Source organism: Chiloscyllium punctatum, chromosome 39 (genome assembly GCF_047496795.1).
Source record: "Chiloscyllium punctatum isolate Juve2018m chromosome 39, sChiPun1.3, whole genome shotgun sequence".
In the NCBI taxonomy this organism is placed as follows: Eukaryota; Metazoa; Chordata; class Chondrichthyes; order Orectolobiformes; family Hemiscylliidae; genus Chiloscyllium; species Chiloscyllium punctatum.
The window spans coordinates 6,361,365-6,369,180 of record NC_092777.1 but is presented as its reverse complement, the minus strand read 5'-3'; the positions used below and the strand labels follow the sequence as shown (position 1 = coordinate 6,369,180).

The window sequence follows — 7,816 nt, the reverse complement described above, 5'->3', positions numbered from 1 at the left end:
ACTCAGATCTCCAGCATCTGCAGACCGCACTGTCACCAAATTGAGGTATTGATCAAGAATAAGAAAGAAACATATGTCAGGTATAGACGGCAGAGATCAAGTGAATCCCGAGAACAGTATAAAGGCAGTAGAAGTATACTTAAGAGGGAAATCACAAAGGCAAAAAGGAGACATGCAATAGCCTTATTAGATAAGGTTAAGGAGAATCCAAATGGATGCTATCAATACATTAAGGACAAAAGAGTAAATAGGGAGGGAATAGGGCCCCTTAAAGATCAGCAAGGCTGCCTGTGTGCAGGTTCATAGCTCCTTGAAAGTGGAGTTGCAGGTAGATAGGAGAGTGGAGAAGGCGTTTGGTATGCATTCCTTTATTGGTCAGAGTATTGAGTACAAGAGTTGGGAGGTCATGTTGCGGCTGTACAGGACATTGGTTAGGCCACTGTTGGAATGTTGCGTGCAGTTCTGGTCTCCTTCCTATCGGAAAGATGTTGTGAAATTTGAAAGGGTTCAGAAAAGATTTACAAGGATGTTGCTAGGGTTGGAGGATTTGAGCTATAGGGAGAGGCTAAACAGGCTGCTTTCCCTGGAGCGTCAGAGGCTGAGGGGTGACCTTATAGAGGTTTACAAAATTATGAGGGGCATGGATAGGGTAAATAGGCAAAGTCTTTTCCCTGGGGTTGGGGAGTCCAGAATTAGAGGGCATAGATTTAGGGTGAGAGGGGAAAGATATAAAAGAGACCTACGTGGCAACCTTTTCACGCAGAGGGTGGTACGTGTACGGAATGACCTGCCAGAGGAAGTGGTGGAGGCTGGTACAGTTACAACATTTAAAAGGCATCTTTTAATGGGTATGTGAATAGGAAGGGTTTGGAGGGATATGGGCCGGGTGCTCGCAGGTGGGACTAGATTGGGTTGGGATATCTGGTCGGCATGGATGGGTTGGACCGAAGGGTCTGTTTCCATGCTGTACATCTCTATGACTCTGTGGGGGATATACTAAATAAGTATTTTGCATCAGTGTTCACTGTGAGAAGGACATGGAAGATAGAGGGAATAAATAGTGACATCTTGAAAAATATCCATATTGTAGAGGAGGCGGTGTTGGACAGTCTTAAAAGACATAAAGGTGAATAAATTCCCAGGACCTGATCAGGTGTATCCTAGAACTCTAGGAAGCTAGGGAAGTGATTGCTGAGATATTTGTATCATTGACAGCCAAGGTGAGGTGCTGGAAGACTGAAGGTTGGCTAACATGTTGCTGTTAGTTAAGAAAGGTAGTAAGGATAAGCCAGGAAATTGACCAGTGAGCCTGACATCCCTAATCAAGGATTGATTAGGGATAGTCAACATGGATTTGCATGTCAAGATTAGAGTGGTGCTGGAAAACCACAGCAGTTCAGGCAGTATTGGAGGAGCAGGAAAATCAACGTTTCGGGCAAAAGCCAAAAGCCCTTCATCAAGAATGAGGCAGGGAGCCTCTGGGGTGGAGAGATTGTGGCTCACTAACTTCATTGACTTTTTTTGAAGAAGTAATGAAGAGGATTGATGAGGGCAGAGTTGTGGACGTGATCTATGTGGATCAGTAAGGCATTCAACTACATGGTAGATAGGCTAACAAATTTGGATCATATGGAGTACAGGGAGAACAGGCCATTTGGGGATAGAACTGGCTCAAAGGTAGAAGACAGAGGGTGGTGGTGGAGGCCTGTGACCAACAGTGTGCCACAAGGATCGGTGCTGGGTCCATTGCTTTTCATCATTTGTATAAATGACTTGGATGAGAATAAAAGATGATATGAAGGTGTCAGTGTTGGACCGTGGTGGACAAGATCAGAGGTCACATGATACCAGGTTATAGTCTAACAGGTTTATTTGTTATCACAAACTTTTTGAGCGCTGCTCGTTCATCAAGCTCCGAAAACTTGTGATTTCAGATAAACCTTTTGGATTATAACTTGATGTCATGTCTCATCTGACCTTGTGAATATGGGAGTATGGTTAGTAAGTTTGCAGATGACATCAAAATTGGTGGTGTAGTAGACAGGGAAGAAAGTTACTTCAGAATGCAACAGAATCTTGTTCAGATGGGCCAATGGACCAAGTGAAGGCATATGGAATTTAATTGAGATAAATATGAGGAGCTGCAGTTTGAAAAGCCACATCAGGGCAGGACTTATACACTAAATGGGGAGTGTTTCTGAACAAAGACACCTTGGAGTGCAAGTTCATAGTTCCTTGAAAGTGGAATTACAGGTAGACAGGATGATGAGGAAAGTGTCTGGTATGCTTGCCTTTATTGGTCAGTGCATTGAGTATACAAGTTGGGAAGCCATGTGTGGCTGTGCAGGACATTGTTTAATCCACTTTTGGAATATTACATGCAATTCTCTTCTCCCTGCTACAGGAAGGATGTTGTCAAACGAGTTCAGAAAAGATTTACAAGGATTTTGACAGGATTGGAGGGTTTCACCTAAGGGGTGAATATGTTGAGGCTGTTTTCCTTGGTGCATTGGAGGCTAAGGGGTGACCTTACAGAGATTTATAAAATCATGAAAGGCATGAAAAGGTCAAAGTCTTTTCGTCAGGATAGGAGTGTCCAAACTAGATGGCATAAATTTAAGGTGAGAGGTCAAACATTTAAGAAGGACCTAAGGAACACTTTTTCATGCAGAAGGTAGTATGTGTATGGAAGAACTGCCAGAGGAAGTGATGGAGGCTAGTACAATTCCAACATTTAAAGGGCAGCTGAATGGGTATATGAATAAGAAGTGCATAGAAACATAGAAAGTAGATTGTTATGGATCAGGCCAGACCCCCTCAAAAAATTTTAAGAAGGTAGCTCAGACACTAACTTTTCTAGTTGTCTTAGGCAATTGTAAAGTGGATATACCAGGAGTGATGCAGTTGGTTGAATTACTTGGCTTCAAGTAAAACAATTTATTTACACACCATTGAATGAAACACAAGCAAAAGATGAAAGAATTTAGAATAACACCTATTTGAAAACCCAACCAACACAGTATCCCTGCAACTTAACAAAGGAGCTGTTCCAATTTCCTGCAACATCCCCATAGACACACCCCTTGGCAAAAAAGATAAATTCAAACACCAGTCCTTACAGGAGAGATATAGGAGAGATATTAGAGAGCGCGAGAGAACCAGCCAGAAACATCAGTTCAAACAGGGAGCCTTTCTTTCCCAGCAGCTTTTTTTTGACCGGCAGCTTCAAACAGATTGTTTGCTAAAATCAAACCAAAGCAGGGAAAAACCTTGAACTAGGAGAACTGGCTACTCCCCTTTCATTTTACAAGTGTTTCTTTTTCAAAAAAGCCTTTTCCCTGATTGTTGCTTTAGGCAGTATCTGTTAGCCATTGCAAAGTCCCTTTTCCTAGACAAATCAGAACTCCTGCTTTTTACAATCCCCCTTGAAGAAAAGAAATACGGACAACATTACTTTGTTAAAGGAGCAGCATTGTCACAAGGTTCAGGAGTAGGCCGGTCAGGACATTGAGTAAAAACGTTGGCCAGTCATGTTGCAGCTGTTACAAACTTTAGTTCAGCCACATTTGGATTATTGTTTGCAGTTTTTGTCACCACTTTACAGGATGGATGTGGAGGGTTTGGAGAGGCAGCTGAAGACGTTTACCAGGATGTGACTTGGATTGGAAGGTATGAAATATAAGGAAATGTTGGACAAAATTGCTTGAGCATTGGAGGTTGAAGAGCAACCTGATAGAAATATATAAAATTATGAGAAAAATGGATAGTTGGAGCCTTTTTCCCAGGGTGTTAAATACTAAAGGACATAAGTTTAAGGTGAGAGTGGAAAGTTTAAAGGAGATGTGAAAGGCATTTTTTTTAAACGCAGAGGGTGGTAGAAGATTGGAACATGCCAGGGGAAGTGAGTAGAAACAGAGATATTGAAGAGGCATTTGGACAGACTTATGAACACGCACAGAAACAAGTGATACAGACCTTTGCAGACAGCTGGGATAAGTTTAGAATGGTCTCATTGTCAGCACAGAAGGACCTGTTGTCCTGTTCTGTGTTCTAAAGTGGTGAGCTGATTGGCTGGTAAGGAACTACTTTTAGGGACTAAAGACCCTAGCAGTAATTTAGAAAAGCATATCAGTATTAAAGGATTGATTGAAAGTTTTGAGATTTGTAACTTAGGTTGAGTCCTGGATGTAAGTTTGCTCACTGAGCTGGAAGGTTCATTTTCAGATGTTTCGTTGCCATACTACGTAACATCATCAGTGACCCTCCGGTGAAGCTTAACGTAAGTATAAGTCAGAGAATAAAAGTTAAAATAAAGCTAAGTTAAAAGGAGTAGCTTTCAGTGCTAATTTCTAAAGTCTTACTTTTGTTTTAAAGCACACAAAAGTGAAATTTCAGAGGTCCAAGTTAGAAGGGCCTTAGAAAATTAGGGCCTTCATATTATTGAAAATTAAGGGCAATCCATCTATTTAAGTTAAAGGTATAAAAGATGGAAGGACAGCTCAAGATTGTAGAATGCTCCTGCACTATTTGCAAAGCCATGCACAATTCTAGTGCCCATGGCCAGCATGTGTGCAGGAAGTGTCTCCAACTATACCTCCTTGAAGCTAGAGGTTTCAGAGCTGGAATGATGGCTAGGACACTGGAGCATCTGCAAGGCTGAGAATTTCATGGATAGCACATACAGAGAGTGATCAGTCTGCAAAATACCATGTTGGAATCTGATTTGTGGCCACAAATTCCTCTTACTATTGAATCCTCTATTAATATAGCATTCTGACTCTTATTCCTCTTCTTGCATTTGGCAGAGTCAACTGTGGTGCAAGAGTTTGGCTGCTGCCACTTTCCTATGAGAGGCCATTGCCCTCAACAATATCCAAACTGGCACATCTGTTTTGCTAGAGAACGGTCACAGGGGATTTCTGCACTGCATTCCTCACCCTCTTAATATGTCTTGTGGTAATCCATTGCTTTGTTGCCTATGGCATTGTTGCCTGCAGACTGATCATTCTCTGTATGTGCTATCCATGAAATTCTCAGCCTTGCAGATGCTCAATAATATGAATTCTAAGACCCTTCTAACCTGGACCTCTGAAATGGTCAAGGATGGCATGGAGTGGCTACAGAACACACTGAAGTGGAAGTGTTACCAGCCAGTGGTCATTGTCCACATGGTATCAATGACATAGGTTTAAAACAAAATTGAAGTCCTCAAAGTAGGATATAGGAAGTGAGGACAAAGTTTGTTCCAGTGCAAAGTCTCTTCAAAGTGGGTACACTTTGAAGAAGTTCTCTGCCTCCCTCAGACTCAGTGAGTTCCTTTCTCGCTGCCACAATGCCCTGACCCCACCTCCACCTTTATCAGCAGCTCCCCCATACTCATCCCAGCCCTGACGATGCTGTCTGGCTTGCTGTGTTCTTCCAGCCTCCTGCCTGTCTACATAGGAAGCTAGGAAGCAAGTTAAAAAATTGGACCTCAAAGACAGTGATCCTGAGATCATGAGGCTGCTACTGTTTGTCACATGTTTGAGTAGAAACATCAGAATATATCAGATGAATATATAGCTGGAAAGCTGACAAGAGGGGAAGGGTTTCAGGTTCCTGGGGTATTGGGACTGGTTCTCAAGCAGGTGGGATCAGTACAAGCTGGATGGGCTGTACCTGGGCAGACCAGAACTTATCTCCTAGAGGATGTATTTGAGATTGCAGTCAGGAAGGCTTTAAACTAAAATGGCAGGGGAATGCAAGCCTCTACAGGGAGATGAATGACAGTGAAATCAAGACAAAACAGACAGAATTGGAAATGAAGGTGAAAAGCAGAAAATACAAGGGCTATATTCAAGGAGGGCCAGACAGATAGGATTAAGAATTCTAGAACAATCCACATCAAGACATTGTTCCTTAATATGTAAGGCTTTCACAAAAATATGAATGAATTTGAATTTGTTGCACAAATAGATCTAAACTGGTATGATATAGTCGGGATTAGAGACATCGCTGTGGGATGACTAGGCATGTAAACTATTTACTGGTTCTCAGTTTACAGATAAGGCAGTAAAATGGAAATGAAAACATATATTCATGCAATTGTGAAGTAGACTCTGCTTGGGTTGAGCTTAGAAACAGGAAAGGCAGAAATGATAATAGGGATTGTAGATAGGTTCCCAAATAGTAGTACAGGTGCACAATCCTTTATTTGAAATGCTCGGGATGGACTGGTTTTTGGAATTCAGAATTTTTCGAATTTCAGAATAAGTGGCAGTTTGATAGTTAAATTAAAAAAAAATTCCAAAGAGTAGACTTACTGTGAGTAAAATGGACCCTGAAACAAAATAGAGGACAGCCAGTACTATAAACTTTCTTCATAGCTCAAATCCTCCATACCAGGTGACGTCCTGGTAAACTTTTTCGTACTTTGTTCCAAAGCATCCATATCCTTCTGGTGACCAGAACTGTAAGCAATATTCCAAGTGTGCCCTCACTAAAGTTCTATAAAGCTGCAACATAATTGTCTATTCTTATACACACTGGTCCTTCCAATGAAGGCAAGCATGCCGTAGCCCTTTTTTACTCCCTTACCTATCTGTGTTGCCACCTTCAGTGACCTGTGGATCTGCACACCCAGATTCCTCTGCATATCAATACTCCTAAGGGTTCTGCGATTCATTGTATCATTTTCCCCTTTACTTGACCTTCCAAAATGCATCACCTCACACCTGTCATTTTTCTACCCAACTGATCTATATCCTTCTCACTATCCACAGCTCCACCAATTTTTTCATCATTTGAAATCTTACTAATTAGACCAGCTACACTTTCCTCCAAATCATTTATGTAGACCATGAACAGGTCCTAGCACTGACCCCTGTGGAACACGACTAGTCACAACCCTCCATTCTGAAAAGTATCCTTCCATTGCTACCCTCTGTCTCCTATGACTAAGCCAGTTCTGCATCCATCTTGCCAGCTCACCCAAATACCATGTGGCTTCATCTTTCGTATCAATCTTCCATGAGGGACCTTGATAAAGGCTTTACTGAAGTCCAGGTAGACAGAATTGGACATTTTAGCATTGGGCCAGTGGCGTAATGGATAACACATCTGACTTCGGATCAGAAGACTGTAGGTTTGAATCCTACCTGGCTCGTGAGAAATGTTTGCTGTTACGTAGGTTCTGTGTTGTCGGTTGCTCGGCAGTGGCTGCAAATTGGGGTGCGCTTGTTTTCGAATGTGAAAGTTGCATTTGGGTCTTGGGGCAGCACGGTGGTTCAGTGATTAGTACTGCTGCTTCACAGCACCAGAATCCCAAGTTCGAGTCCAGTCTCGGGCAACTGTCAGTGTGGAGTTTGCACATTCTCCCCATGTCTGCGTGGGTTTGCTCCGGTTTCCTCCCACAGTCCAAAAATGTGCAGGCCAGGTGAATTGGCCATGCTAAATTGCCCATAGTGTTAGGTGTATTAGTCAGAGGGAAATGGGTCTGGGTGGGTTAGTCTTCAGAGGGTCGGTGTGGACTGGTTGGGCCGAAGGGCCTGTTTCCACATTGTAGGGAATCTAATCTAATCTAATCTCACCACACCAACCACTTTTCACTCCTTAACCATCTTCATCACCTCCTCAAAAAAACTTGACGTGATAATTTTATTAATGGATATGTTGTAGAGTCAAAGAATCCTACAGCATGGAGATGGGCCCTTCGACCCGAACTAGCCCATGTTGACCAAAATGTCCATCCAAGCTAACCCCATTTCCCTACATATCCTTCTAAACCTTTCCTATCCATGATTTGGAGATGCCAGTGTTGGACTGGGGTGTACAAAGC

At 42.4% G+C, this 7,816-nt stretch overlaps 1 non-coding gene across 1 annotated transcript; it reads left to right on the top strand.

Annotated features, from left to right (window-relative positions):
- The first annotated feature begins 7,071 nt into the window (after nucleotides 1-7,071).
- On the top strand, nucleotides 7,072-7,144 carry trnar-ucg (transfer RNA arginine (anticodon UCG)). The gene has a single exon. It is a non-coding gene; the product is annotated as a tRNA-Arg (tRNA).
- Nucleotides 7,145-7,816: the final 672 nt, after the last annotated feature.